General features: G+C 45.4%; 2 long non-coding RNA genes across 2 annotated transcripts; both read right to left on the bottom strand.

The window, feature by feature from the left end:
- Positions 1-6,248: 6,248 nt before the first annotated feature.
- LOC125987034 (uncharacterized) lies at positions 6,249-7,872 on the bottom strand. The gene is made up of 4 exons (XR_011085891.1): positions 7,009-7,872; positions 6,836-6,913; positions 6,663-6,737; positions 6,249-6,476 (listed from the first exon to the last, which is right to left on the bottom strand). It is a non-coding gene; the product is annotated as an uncharacterized lncRNA (long non-coding RNA).
- Positions 7,873-8,796: 924 nt separating this feature from the next.
- On the bottom strand, positions 8,797-13,506 carry LOC125987506 (uncharacterized). Its single transcript, XR_011085890.1, has 6 exons — positions 13,382-13,506; positions 13,109-13,271; positions 12,920-13,001; positions 12,702-12,812; positions 9,152-9,268; positions 8,797-9,049 (listed from the first exon to the last, which is right to left on the bottom strand). It is a non-coding gene; the product is annotated as an uncharacterized lncRNA (long non-coding RNA).
- Positions 13,507-15,876: the final 2,370 nt, after the last annotated feature.

Raw genomic sequence — 15,876 nt, 5'->3', positions numbered from 1 at the left:
GGCTATGATGTGCCAGCGGGTGTCTCGGTCAAGGATTACCTGCGCCGGTTCACCATCAGAGACTTTAACGAGTTGTTTCTCAAACTGGACTCCAACGGCCGCTGGAACACGCGGCCGTTGGAGTCCGCGTGTCTCAAAGTGTACAACTGTCTCAAAGTGTACGACAGTTACTTCTTTACGTTGGAGACCATGCTGGATTATATGGATACTGAGACGGGCACTGTGCGGACCACGGAGCAGTTTCAGGCGTACGTGCGCCTCAACCCCCGCCGTAACATCAGGATGCGTGCCTGCCCAGAGTTCAGTGCCGTTATGGACATGTTGGAACGCGACCTGGAGGAGCACATCTTCCAGCCGCGAATGGCCTCCCTGGACTGTTATGAAAATGGCGACACCGCCCAGGCGGTGTCTGTTGACCTCAGCGTGAACCTGAGTGACCTGTTTACCCCTGCGCAGCACGCGCTCAACGAGGCAGACTTTCTGGCTGACTACCGGGCCCCGACCCTAACGCAGTGGGATTAGAAAAAATGCGTCCCTCGCTGTTGTCATGTCACAATTACGTCATATCAAAACTCAAACGTGTATCTGACGCCCAGGTGTACATGTTTATCCTAGAGACAGCCCCTGTGATAATTGAGTTCACGACCGCTGGGCACACTACTCATCTCGAAAAGTATAAAAGCATTGTACATTGTGTTTATGAAACTAATAAATGGACATATGAAGAGGAATTCCGTGTGGCTCTCTTTAATGACGAGGTGTGGTACAGTACGCAGGATGTTCAGCCGCAGCTGCAGCAAAAGCAACCGGGTGATGCAAGACGCATAGTCCGGTTTGTGGATCAGCTGCACAGCTATGTGTACCTGTATCAGGGCATAGGTGACAGCAGGTTCCCGGTGCACATCCCCAACACAGTGTTATCGGGCATAAAGGGCCACCTCGAACGATACCGCATAGCGCATGATGCAGTTACGTTACAGCAGGTACTGTCCGTCCTCAAGATGCAGAATCACGTCAAGTATTACAACTGCGCCGCGGTTATCTACCGGATGTTGACGGGTCGCTCAGAGACGCTGCCCCAGTCCGTGGTCGAGGGCGTGCAGGCGGACGTCGGCAGCCTGGCCGCTGAGCTCTCGTGCCGCGCGGACGTATGGCAGCTATGCTCCCAGGCCGGTGCCACATATGTATTTTTCCAGCTGTTGCGGCACAACGGCCACGAGTACAACAGCCACACGTTTGTGCCGGCCAAGACGCTGTCCAAGAAGCAGAAGCAGGACGCAGCATGCCATGCTCCGTGCAAGCACATGTTGTGGACCTTCTGGCCGTTGTGACAACTCTGCGTGTAATAGTGTACGTCCGGTAAGGATGACACTGCGTACATGATTGTTGCCACCCATTGGCCAAGACAAACCGCCAGTATTCCTTTCAGCTACACATCGGTATTCCACAGCCACCCCGATGACACTCTGGATAGTGTTCTGAATGTGTCGACTGTGGAAAACAATGTACCTCTAAATAAAAAGGATGTTGTGTGTGTCATTATTATCAGTGCCTACATTATGCCAAATAGACGCCATACAGGAGTGAAATATATATATACTAGTACACACTGAGTCAATACAATAACCAATGAATATTGTGACAATATTACAACCGACAACAATAACCAGCTGGAATATGTGTTGCACAACTAGGGTAATTGATCCACGTTCGGCGGATATGCACAGCAAGTGGTACACACCACCTATAGCGATGCGCCCATCCGACACTACCGTGGGCACAATACCACCTTGGCCAACCGCAGGTGTGTCGCCAAAGCAAAAGCCATGAAGGTGTGGTAGTACTTTGGTGCTCATGGCGTATTAACCGGGAGTATATTAAAAGCGATGAAGACCCCGTTGTTGTTAATACTGTCCATATTGGTGGTCTGCAATGGGGTGCTAGTGTCTGGCATCACCGGGTGTGAAACTGTCCACAAAGATGTAACAGATGCTCTGATGTGCATGAAAAACGCATATGATGACGGCCTGGGGTTACATTATAAGAGTCTGACACCAAACCCGTCTAATCCCTTTACTGAAGAATATGTCTACATGATTGCAGCCAATAATCCCTATTATTGCTATCTGTTGAGAGAAACGGTTAACAGACTGTTGGGCTATACCTACGGTTATGTGACTGCACCAGATGACAAGGACAAGTTGTCCATGGGTAAGATGTCTATGTGTACAGGACAGCTTTCTCTGCTCCTGGATGCATGCGCCGAAGAGCTGGGTTGCAAGCATGCACCCTATGATCTTGAGGAGCTGGTGCACAACCACCCCGATGACACCATGGCCACTCTGGACAGAGCCCTGGATCTCGGTAACAGCTTTTAAAAGCGCAGTGTCCTGCTTGCGGGCTGAAATGTAAAAGGGTGCAATGTGGACGCACATGTCAGGTTGCGTTTCCTTCACATTGGCGTTATCGTCAACTATGACCACACGAGACATCCCTCCAAAGTGGTCTACCAGGGGCTTACCCCCAGTCTCGTCGTGGATGTCAAACATGAGATAGGAAAGGGGCATTCTGTCGAGTCCCAGCACCTTGAATACGTCTCGAGCGTAGGCTCCACAGCGGTCCACACACCCACGCGGTAGCCGCTGGCAAAAAGCCATGCTATGAATGTATGGGTGTGTGGACGAACGCACACCACAAAGCCTGGGATCTTATGCCACTCATATCGCGCTATATCGTGTGCCAGACGTGCGGCCGAGGCTGCGTGACTGGGCACATTATCAACATCTCTGGACACTCTCTTGACACCGAGATCTGGGATGGCCACACTCTCTATCAGAGTGTGGTCCAGATCTAGGATAACAATTGACATTCTTTTTAACAGGCCATTGCACTTGCAATCGTTTCTTAGTGAGTCACGTTATGATCCCAGTGGTGCGTGAGAGTGCACATAATGCATATGGACAGGCCATCACACGTGGCACACACATAGTAATTGGGGATGGTGTGCACGGAGCACATAACATCGGGGGAACCCGTCTCCAGCAGAGACCGCAAGGAGTAGTTGACTGACTTGCTGGTAATGGCACAGCGGCACACGCAGCATTTGTCGTCCAGCATGGCCACACAGGCTTTGCACACGCTATGCCCGCAGTTGAGCACATACGGCTGGGTCATTGTTGGAAATAATATACTTTTTATCATTGGATTCTATGTAACTACTTTTGTGTGCAAGATTCTCCGCAGTATGTGACCAATCTGGCCTCGTGAAAATGACTTGGGGGCATATGGCAGTCATTAGCCGCGCTATACAATAAGCCCCACAGTTAGCTAGACATGTGCAGATCATGAGATTGTCATGGGACGGCTGAAGCGGACAAAGGTCATGAGTACGGCACAGCAATGTATTCCCAGAGGCACTAAAGACTACGTCTTTGTTGAGCTAATGGTCATGAGACGTCCATACTGCCCACTCCATAAGAGTACCCCCTGTGTTCTGTGGTAATGGGATATAATGGGATATATGGAGGCTGAGGCTGCTTCTTTCCCCATGCTCACCCATGAACATGCTCAGCAGTACAAATGACTGAATTTTTAGGCATTTAATTGGCAATTTTATAGTAAAGGTCCGGTACGAATGTACGAAATATTAACTTGGGAAGAACATCCAGAAATGAAGGGTTTACCGTTAATATTCGCTGATTGCCTGTTCACTTACACATACTAAATTTGTTTGTTGTTGTATGAGTGATAGATGCAAATGGATTGGCGCTTGTGTGGTTACGAATATGTGTGTGTGTGTGTGTGTGTGTGTGTGTGTGTGTGTGTGTGTGTGTGTGTGTGTGTGTGTGTGTGTTCCGGCAGACAGATGTAAGAGGGTACATTAGCTTGTTAACACACCCACGAACAGGGGCCCCTGGGTGAGGTGGGGGACATTTTTTGAGTCCCCACTCTTTTATGCTTTAAATCTTGTCAGAATCATGTCTGAAACTATTTGGTGAAGTTTTATAATTTTTGCAAAAAGGGGACCAAAAAGTGTGTGAGTGTGGAAATCACTGCTTCTGCTGTTCCACACGTTTCCACACGGTGTATTCCACACACGTCGTATTCACACTCCATTGTTAACACACCCACGAACAGGGGCCCCTGGGTGAGGTGGAGACATTTTTTTGACTCCCCACTTTTTTATGCTTTAAATCTTGTCAGAATCATGTCTGAAACTATTTGGTGAAGTTTTATAATTTTTGCAAAAATATCAATTTCTGATATTTCTTGCGTGAAGTTTATATAGTAAAGCGGGGACATGCGCAGTGTGAAATGTCAGACAAACAAAATATTACACACTCTGCTTACAAGCTGATTTTTTTTCATACTGAATAGGGCACTTTTCTGTCCATACAAATAATGCATATAGCTGACATTTCCGACATCTCATTTTTGCTGGTACATTGTCAAGACAGGTTGACTTGTGCGAAGTTTATATATTAAAGAGGGTACGTGTGCATTGTAAAATGTTCCGACAAACAAAATATTACACACTCTGCTTTCAAGCTGATTTTTGCAGACTGAATAGGGCACTTTTCTGTCCATACAAATAATGTACATACCTGACATTTCTGACATGTTATTTTTGCTGGTACAATGTCATCCTATCATAGAGGTTGACTTGCGCGAAGTTTATATATTAAAGAGGGGACATGTGCATTGTAAAATGTTCAAGACAAACAAAATATTACACACTCTGCTTTATTGAATTTCAAGCTGATTTATACTTATTGAATAGGGCACTTTTCCGACATTTCATTTTTTGCTGGTGCGATGTCTTCCTATCGTAGAGGGGACTTGTGCGAAGTTTATATATTAAAGAGGGTACGTGTGCATTGTGAAATGTTCAGACAAACAAAATATTACACACTCTGCTTTCAAGCTGATTTTTGCAGACTGAATAGGGCACTTTTCTGTCCATACAAATAATGTACATACCTGACATTTCTGACATGTTATTTTTGCTGGTACAATGTCATCCTATCATAGAGGTTGACTTGCGCGAAGTTTATATATTAAAGAGGGGACATGTGCATTGTAAAATGTTCAAGACAAACAAAATATTACACACTCTGCTTTATTGAATTTCAAGCTGATTTATACTTATTGAATAGGGCACTTTTCCGACATTTCATTTTTTGTTGGTGCGATGTTTTCCTATCGTAGAGGGGACTTGCGCAAAGTTTATATATTGAAGAGGGGACATTTGCATCGTAAAATCTTTACATATGTTAGCATGTGTTATGTTAGAAGGGTGCCGGTTCAATTCCCCCGCTGACCCTCCCTGTTTGCATGTTCTCTCCGAGGCTTCAGGGATTTGCTCCGGGTACTCCGGTTTTCTCCCACATCCCTAAAACATGCTTGATAAAGCCGATTGAGCACTCCAAATTTCCCCAAGGTGGGACTGCGAGTGCGGATGGTTGGTTGTTTCTGTGTGCCCTGCGATTGGCTGGAAACCGGTTGAGGGTGTCTCCCGCCTACTGCTGGAAAGGCTCCAGCACGCCCGTGACCGCCATTGCGACAAAATGGTGCAGAAAATGGATGGATGAATTTTTACATATTGAAGAGGGGACTTTTATGTACAACAGTGTTAATTGCAAGTGTGTATTTAGTCGTTAGACTACAATGCTATTTAGTCTTAGTTTTATGTCAGTCATCTGGACTCTTTTAGTCTTAGTCTAGTTTTAGTCGACTAAATATAAATTCTAGTCTTAGTCGACTAAATGGTTCTCCAGAATTCCCAGTCACTGGAAATATCAATCACGCTGGTTGTTGGATTTGGTCCACAATTAGGAAAGCGTGCTATCCGCGCCTCACGGCAAAACCCATAGCCAATCACCTGTTATCCAATGTATTCACTGCATGCTCCTTTTATTTCTTCAGTTTTAGGAAAAGGCCAAGACTAGGGTGAGTGTTTCATTTTTTTTCTTACTGTCAAAAAAAGAAAACAAGTGACTTTCACCCCCCCCCACCCAAAAAAAAAAAATAATGTTACACTAAGTAAAATAAAGCACTGTTTGACATGATAGACCTGGTTAAGACCAAACTATATATTTTTTATACTCAGAGACCCAATAACCCCCCCCCCCCCCCTTTGCACTTTGCAACGGAGGGAAGGTAAAACGGGAAGAACCCTCGGACAAACCCTGACTGCAGGTGGGTGGCCATCTGCCTTGACCGGTTGGGTGGAAAGAGACAGCGAGAGACAAACTTAGCACTCATTTATTACACATTTCTCCTTAAGGATGCAATTTTGTTGTGTACAAAGAATTTTATGGCTTTCCAGTCTCGTCCATGATCTTTGAGTGATGGATTTTCATTTAAACATTTTTCACAGTCTTCCTTTCGAGGAACCCTCATTTCTGTCAGGAACTGCTTCAAATGACATTGGATAATGTTTTTTTCTGTCTTTGACCAGGGTATTCTGGATTTCACTGTAAATAAACAAAGAAAGTAAGAAAGTGAATAAATAGATGGATGGAAATGATTATCATTCAATCTTCTTAAACAAGCACATTACACAGGCATTATTAGTCATCCATTTTCCTTGTTAACAAATGTCAAACAAAGTGTTTGATTTCAAGGAGACAATATATTTTAGAGTCACTACACTAACACACCCTTTTGTTTAGATGGCTGTCCCCCAACTGCCTCTCTTGAAGTAGCAACTGTTTCTTTACCTTCCTCTGAGTTTTCTGAAATCACATGATCAACGATAAGACGTTTGCACTTATTGTGATTGAAAGTCACAATGCAGATGTAAATAATGAATGAATATTCAGTGAAAACTTACTTTCTTGACTTTTGAGAGTGGGCCTCTCAGACGGAATGTCCTTCCTCTCAGAGTCATCCGGCTCCTCTTCAGCTGAAACTAAATATTTTAAATCAATACTTGTGCACTAAAAGTCATTTTCCTTTGCTTTGTTTAGTAATAAGTGTAGCAAGTTATTGAAACCCTATACTTACAGTTTATGTTTGGCATTAAGCCCTCCAAGGTCTGTCCTTTGAATTGCCCCACTCCACTTTCCATGGCATAGAGGAGTCTACTGACTTTTGCTGTTTGCAAGGTCTCTTCAGGCAGTCTGTAGTATTCCCTATGGACTTCAATATCATGGCCCATGAAAGTTGCCAGCTGATCAAGCTCATGGCTTTTTAGATTTAGCAGCTGTGAAACAGTAGCCACATGTTTTCGCAATTTTGTGGACGTTATATTTTCTGGCCGTTCTGCTCCACAGGCCTCTGCAAATCTTTTTAGAGTATCGCATCCACGAATATTCCCCTCAGAACCAAAATGGGTGCGGGCAAAGATGTAGGGGTTGTTTGGGGCAATCCCAACCTCTTCCCTTGTTTTGAGGAGAAGATCCACAGATTCCTTGACATCAGGAGGGAACAACACTGGAACTTTGCGGCCTCTTTTCCCCTCTATTTCTACCCTGGTGAGATGATTGCACAGATTCTTCTCCAAAGGGGATAGACTGTTCAGAATGTCATCCTGCATGCTTTTCTTGTTTCTGTCTAGGTATGATTTCAACTCCATCCGCGACACTTCTCCTTCACGACGCCGATTGAATATTATAAGCTGTGTCAGAGTTATTTGAGACAGTTCACTCCATGCCTTTGTCGATGGATGGTCGATGAGAGCTTTTTTGTTAGCTTCTTCAAGGCATTTCAGATGATCACGAAGCTTTTTGATGTCCTCGGATAAGGGCAGTGTTTGGGGGTTGTTCCATTTCTTCCGATAAAGTGTTTTCAGAGCATTGGATGACACAAGCGTTGACCACTCCATTTCGATTAATCGCAGGAATTGATCTGCTCTTTCCTGTAAGCCGTGGTCCTGTTGACACAGAGCCTCTCCTTGCAAAATCTGTGCCACCGTAACAAGGGAATAGCGCAGTTTCACCGGTGTTGAAGGAACGGCATATCTGTTTGTCAAGTCATTGAACCCATTCATACTTTTCACAGCCTTGAGTACAGTGTTGAACTTCCCTGGGTGGATTAAATCCTTCAGAAAGACAATGTCTTTGTCGATTTCCCTTGCCTCTAGGACAAGTCTGGCAAGTTCCCTCATCTTATTGCGCATGTCTGCCCGATATCGGCTAGACTCGCCATTTTTTAGAAACATCCTCTCTCCCAGTGAGATTATCAGCGTGTCACTTTTCACCACTTGAGTAACATGATCATATGTCATGTCTCCAAGAACCCGTTTCAGTCCGATGGAAATGGAGGTGTCAGTGGGCAACAACATGGAGCAAGCAGCTTGAACTTTTCTCCTCACTGGTCCATCTTCTTTCACTCGCAATTTGCAAATTTTGATATGTCGCCAGATGTCAGATTTGACATACATAGCAAAGCAAAACTTGCATGGCAAATAGTCTGCAGCTGTTGAGGGATTTGTTGCTTGCCTTCTTGGCACGATTTGTCCATTTCCAGATGCTAGTACTTCACAGTTATGTTGGTAGTTTCCTTGATTCCTCACTTTGGTCAATAACCAATTACGCTGGCTTGAGCCTTTCTTATGCATCAGTGCCTTAGCTATGTCAGGTTTATCGCAATGTTTCTGCATCAGATGCCTTGCAATTTTTGCAAAAGGTTTCTCGCAATAAAGGCAGTAATTCCTCTTATCATAGACACGATGATGGGCAGTGTTTGAGGACATTTTAACATGAATACCTCGTTGAATGTCGCTACCATTACCATTATAATTTACTGCCTTTAGGGGTTTTAACGAAGTGCTTGACAGTTCTGCAAGCTGTTCTTTCTTATCTGACATGTCCAGCTCAAGGGAAACCTGTTTCCTTGGGATTTTGGAAGGTGGCTCTTTGTAGATCCCTCCCTTTTCTGCTTCTTCATCGTCATCTTCCTCCTCCTCTTCATCATCATCATCATCATCGTCCTCTTCTTCTTCAATATAGTCCTCATCTTTTTGTTCATCTTTATCCTCATCATCATCATCATCATCAGTAGCATCAGAGATATCCAAGGGAAGGGAAAGCTGTTGCACACTGGTCTGAAATAAAGACACACAACGTATGTACCTTGCAAACAATAAACTGTGTCAATATCCTCAATACTTTTCTCCTAGAAAATAATGTATTAAACCACTTCTTACCATTTCAGACACAGACGGTTCCTTTTCAATGGGAGAAGCTGAATCCACCAGGTCATTGCCAGTAATTTCCGACACATCTGGGGTTATGAAATCACAATTTTCAGTTTGAGTTGTGACCTGTAAAGATATTTAAAGGAAGAGTTAAACATTTTGGTGAATTTACATGTTTTGCACATACGGATACAATCCAGATGTACAGCTTAGCATGAAGATTTTGATAAGCCTCTATCATGACAAACATCTTGATTCACCGACAATTACATTTTATAATCCATGTTTTACAGCATGAAATCACTCATTTGAAGTAAGTTTCTATCATTGTGAATATAAAAAACAATTCATGTTCCCTTGACATGTGATATATCATGTAATTTTAACTATAATAAAAATAAATTATTAGTCAATACCAGAATCTCCATGTAAAGGCATGCAGTACTTTTGTTTATTTAATTTAATAACAATTATATATATATATATATATATCCCAAGGCGTTCCCAGGCCAGCTGAGAGACGTAGTCTCTCCAGCGCGTCCTGGGTCGTCCCCGGGGTCTCCTACCGGTGGGACATGCCCGGAACACCTCCCCAGGGAGGCGTCCAAGAGGCATCCTGATAAAATGCCCGAGCCACCTCATCTGGCTCCTCTCAACGTGGAGGAGTAGCGACTCTACTCCGAGTCTCTCCCGGATGACCGCGCTTCTCACCCTATCTCTAAGGGAGAGCCCGGACATCCTGCGGAGAAAACTCATTTCGGCCGCTTGTATCCGAGATCTCGTTCTTTCGGTCACGACCCATAGCTCGTGACCATAGGTGAGGGTAGGAGCGTAAATCGACCGGTAAATTGAGAGCTTTGCCTTTTGGCTCAGCTCTCTCTTCACCACAACGGACCGGTACAGGGTCCGCATTACTGCCGACGCTGCACCGATCCGCCTGTCGATCTCACGCTCCATCCTCCCCTCACTCGTGAACAAGACTCCAAGATACTTGAACTCCTCCACTTGGGGCAGGATCTCATCCCCGATCCGGAGAGGGCATTCCACCCTTTTCCGATCGAGGACCATGGACTCGGATTTGGAGGTGCTGACCCTCATCCCGACCGCTTCACACTCGGCTGCGAACCGTTCCAGCGAGAGCTGGAGATCACGGCCTGAAGAAGCCAACAGCACCACGTCATCTGCAAAAAGCAGAGACGCGATGCTGAGGTCCCCAAACCGGACCCCCTCAACGCCTCGGCTGCGCCTAGAAATTCTGTCCATAAAAATTATGAACAGAATCGGTGACAAAGGGCAGCCTTGGCGGAGTCCAACCCTCACTGGGAACGAATCCGACTTACTGCCGGAAATGCGGACCAGACTCTGGCATCGGTGATACAGGGAGCGAACCGCCCTTATCAGTTGGCTCGGCACCCCGTACTCCCGAAGCACCCTCCACAGAACCTCCCGAGGGACACGGTCGAACGCCTTCTCCAAGTCCACAAAACACATGTGGACTGGTTGGGCGAACTCCCATGCACCCTCGAGGATCCTGCCGAGGGTGTAGAGCTGGTCCACTGTTCCACGGCCAGGACGAAAGCCACACTGCTCCTCCTGAATCCGAGGTTCGACCTCCCGACGGACCCTCCTCTCCAGCACCCCTGAATAGACCTTACCAGGGAGGCTGAGGAGTGTGATTCCCCTGTAATTGGAACACACCCTCCGGTCCCCCTTCTTAAAGAGGGGAACCACCACCCCAGTCTGCCAATCCAGAGGCACTGTCCCCGATGCCCACGCAACGTTGTAGAGGCGTGTCAGCCATGACAGCCCCACAACATCCAGAGCCTTTAAGAACTCCGGGCGGATCTCATCCACCCCCGTGGCCTTGCCACCGAGGAGTTTTTTAACTACCTCAGTGACTTCGACCCCAGAGATTGGAGAATCCGCCTCAGAGTCTCCAGGCCCTGCTTCCTCAATGGAAGGCGTGTAGGTGGAATTGAGGACGTCTTCGAAGTATTTTCCCCACCGACTCACGACGTCCCTAGTCGAGGTCAGCAGCACGCCATCCCCACTGTAAACAGTGTTGACGTTGCACTGCTTCCCCCTCCTGAGACGCCGGATGGTGGACCAGAATTTCCTCGAAGCCGTCCGAAAGTCATTCTCCATGGCCTCACCAAACTCCTCCCACGCCCGGGTTTTTGCCTCAGCAACCGCCGAAGCCGCGTTCCGCTTGGCCATCCGGTACCTGTCAGCTGCCTCCGGAGTCCCGCAGGCCAAAACGGCCCGATAGGACTCCTTCTTCAGCTTGACGGCATCCCTTACCGCCGGTGTCCACCAGCGGGTTCGGGGATTGCCGCCACGACAGGCGCCAACGACCTTACGGCCACAGCTCTGGTCGGCGGCCTCAACAATGGAGGCGCGGAACATGGTCCACTCAGACTCAATGTCCCCCGCCTCCCCCGGGACGTGGGAAAAGCTCTGCCGGAGGTGGGAGTTGAAGCTCTTCCTGACAGGAGATTCTGCCAGACGTTCCCAGCAGACCCTCACAGAGCGTTTGGGTCTGCCAGGTCGGACCGGCATCTTCCCCCACCATCGGAGCCAACCCACCACCAGGTGGTGATCAGTTGACAGCTCCGCCCCTCTCTTCACCCGAGTGTCCAAAACATGCGGCCGCAAATCCGATGACACGACTACAAAGTCGATCATCGAACCGCGGCCTAGGGTGTCCTGGTGCCAAGTGCACACATGGACACCCTTATGTTTGAACATGGTGTTCATTATTGAAAATCCGTGTCGAGCACAGAAGTCCAACAATAGAACACCACTCGGGTTCAGATCGGGGGAGCCGTTCCTCCCAATCACGCCCTTCCAGGTCTCACTGTCATTGCCCACGTGAGCATTGAAGTCACCCAGTAGAACGATGGAGTCCCCAGAAGGAGCGCTCTCCAGCACTTCTTCCAGGGACCCCAAGAAGGGTGGGTACTCTGAGCTGCCGTTTGGTGCATAGACACAAACAACAGTCAGGACCCGTCCCCCCACCCGAAGGCGGAGGGAGGCTACCCTCTCGTTCACCGGGGTGAACCCCAATGTGCAGGCGCCCAGCCGGGGGGCAATAAGTATACCCACACCTGCTCGACGCCTCTCACCGTGGGCAATTCCAGAGTGGAAGAGAGTCCAGCCCCTCTCGAGAGGGCTTGTACCGGAACCCAAACTGTGCGTGGAGGCTAGTCCGACTATATCTAGTCGGAATCTTTCTGCCTCGCACACCAGCTCGGGCTCCTTTCTAGCCAGAGAGGTGACATTCCATGTCCCAAGAGCCAGCTTCTGCAGCCGGGGATCAGACCGCCAAGGTCCCTGCCTTTGGCTGCCGCCCAGCTCACATTGCACCCGACCCCTTCGGCCCCTCCCACAGGTGGTGAGCCCATGGGAAGATATATGTATATATATATATATATATATATATATATATATATATATATATATATATATATATATATATATATATATATATATATATATATATATATATATATATATATATATATATATATATAAAACACACACATGCTGTTATACATACCTGTCGCCATGGACAGTTGGTGTCCCCATAGTCGTACACAATTTCTTCTCCTTTGTTTATTTTTGTGATTGCAAAAGCACACAGATGTGGTTTTTTCTGTTTATCCAGTATCTGTTGGTCATATAGGCACAGACAATAAATAGTAGGAATTACAGTCATTAACAGTAATTTTTCTGTCTGACGGTTTCAACAGTGTATACATATATATTGTTACTTACTATTCTAATTTTGCTGTTTGGCTTTATGTGATCATCATTTATGAATCTTCCAAGTCTTGCTGTGTGCTTGCTGCCATCCACGCTGTATAGGGGATTTATTGCACTTATTTAGTCTTTGTTGCATTTCAGCGATATTATCAAACATAGCTGAAGCATCTATAACTAAATGATTCATTTAATTGTTCTTACCAGAAAATCTGTCCCCGGAAAGAGTAAAAATACAGAAATGCCGCATCTGTATCTGAGTATTGTTTGAACAGGGCTTCTCCTTCTGAACCTGTCACGTGCCTTCCAACGTATTCAAGCAAGAACTCTCCTGCCTCCATGTTTTTGGTGGCAATTATTCCATAACCTGAAAAATGTGAGTATTTACATTTAATTATAGTATGATAAAAAGAAAAAAAAAAAAGTTTTGCATAGCAGACCCGTAGTAGAGCCTTAAATTCTAATGTGATAACATACCTTTCTCTTTGTTGATTATTCTTTTTTGAAATGTGGGTTTATCTTTATCAGCAGAAATGAACTCCAAGGCTTCCTTTTCAGGGCAGATCCTTCTTGGTCGCATTTTCTGTCAAAATTGACTGCAAGCAGGGAAAAACATTAACCTGTTATACAACACCAATGCACCTTTACATACAGACTAACACTGCTACGTGCAATAACTATTTATTATTTACTTCATGTACATACTTCATTCATGATAATATAAATACTTGCATTGTGCATACTGTAAATAAGATCTTTCACGTTCATTCTTAGACTTCCTTCATACTTTTTTTATGTTCGTTATGTTTTTCACCAGAAAGTAGCCGCAATTTCATTGCACCATTGTGTTGTAAAACGACAATAAAGGGCACTCTATTCTATTCTACTTTTTTATCAAATAAGTTGTCTACCCTTACTGTTAATTGCTTAAAACTTTACTAAGAATATGTAAACCTGTGGACCTTACCGCTCTCTTGATGCTCAAAAACAGGTTTGAGGGGTGATTCTTGGTGCACAGTGCTCCAACCAATAATGCAAACTGCAATGAGGCCAGTCGTATTTATATGGTCCTGCCTGCTCAATGCAAATGAGGCCTGTCTGTTTTCGACCTGCATACCAGGTTGAATGTAACGACCTATTGACGTTGAGCATTACTTAAAAATTTGCATCAACGTAGAGCAAGGCTGGAGGTGACGACCTGACCCCTCTCTTCCACTCAATCAAAACCAGAATTTACCCACTTCTAACTTCTACGAAGTCACAGTTAGAAGTGTGGCTTCTAGTTCACTTCATGCTGTGCAAGGACAAGTTGAAAAAGCAGTTTGCATTATTGGTTGGAGCACTGTGTGTTTGTGGACCTTTTTTTGAGCATCAAGAGAGCGGCGAGGTCCACAATAATGCACAATTGGTTGGAGAAGTTGAATAAGTAGTTTGCATTATTGGTTGCAAACCAATTGTGTATTATTGTTGACCTTACCGCTCTCTTGATGCTCAAAAAAAGGTTTGAGGGTTGATTCTTGGTGCACAGTGCTCCAACCAATAATGCAAACTCCTTATTCAACTTGTGAAGTGAACTAGAAGCCACACTTCTAACTGTGACTTCATAGAAGTTAGAAGTGGGTAAATTCTGGTTTCGATTGAGTTGCTGATGCTGTGCAAGGACAAGTTGAAAAAGCAGTTTGCATTATTGGTTGGAGCACTGTGTGTTTGTGGACCTTTTTTTGAGCATCAAGAGAGCGGCGAGGTCCACAATAATGCACAATTGGTTGGAGAAGTTGAATAAGTAGTTTGCATTATTGGTTGCAAACAAATAATGGTTTTGTTTGCAAAACAACTAGAAGTTGAATAAGTAGTTTGCATTATTGGTTGCAAACAAATAATGGTTTGTTTGCAACCAATAATGCAAACTACTTATTCAACTTCTCCAACCAATTGTGCATTATTGTGGACCTCGCCGCTCTCTTGATGCTCAAAAAAAGGTCCACAAACACACAGTGCTCCAACCAATAATCTTCTAACTTCTACGAAGTCACAGTTAGAAGTGTGGCTTCTAGTTCACTTCACAAGTTGAATAAGGAGTTTGCATTATTGGTTGGAGCACTGTGTGTTTGTGGACCTTTTTTTGAGCATCAAGAGAGCGGCGAGGTCCACAATAATGCACAATTGGTTGGAGAAGTTGAATAAGTAGTTTGCATTATTGGTTGCAAACCAATTGTGTATTATTGTTGACCTTACCGCTCTCTTGATGCTCAAAAAAAGGTTTGAGGGTTGATTCTTGGTGCACAGTGCTCCAACCAATAATGCAAACTCCTTATTCAACTTGTGAAGTGAACTAGAAGCCACACTTCTAACTGTGACTTCGTAGAAGTTAGAAGTGGCTAAATTCTGGTTTCGATTGAGTTGCTGATGCTGTGCAAGGACAAGTTGAAAAAGCAGTTTGCATTATTGGTTGGAGCACTGTGTGTTTGTGGACCTTTTTTTGAGCATCAAGAGAGCGGCGAGGTCCACAATAATGCACAATTGGTTGGAGAAGTTGAATAAGTAGTTTGCATTATTGGTTGCAAACCAATTGTGTATTATTGTTGACCTTACCGCTCTCTTGATGCTCAAAAAAAGGTTTGAGGGTTGATTCTTGGTGCACAGTGCTCCAACCAATAATGCAAACTCCTTATTCAACTTGTGAAGTGAACTAGAAGCCACACTTCTAACTGTGACTTCATAGAAGTTAGAAGTGGGTAAATTCTGGTTTCGATTGAGTTGCTGATGCTGTGCAAGGACAAGTGTGTGTGTGTGTGTGTGTGTGTGTGTGTGTGTGTGTGTGTGTGTGTGTGTGTGTGCGTGTGTGTGTGTGTGTGTGCGTGTGTGTGTGTGTGTTGAGGGCAGTATGAAAGGCCAAAGTATTTTGTAGTTGGTATGAAAGGGTCACAGTTGAGGGTAAGATTCCTCTCACCTGAGACGGGAACACCCAAGCG

Source organism: Syngnathus scovelli, chromosome 19 (assembly GCF_024217435.2).
Source record: "Syngnathus scovelli strain Florida chromosome 19, RoL_Ssco_1.2, whole genome shotgun sequence".
NCBI classification, from domain to species: Eukaryota; Metazoa; Chordata; class Actinopteri; order Syngnathiformes; family Syngnathidae; genus Syngnathus; species Syngnathus scovelli.
Note: the sequence above shows the minus strand (reverse complement) of the source record. Positions and strands in the feature narration are given on the sequence as shown.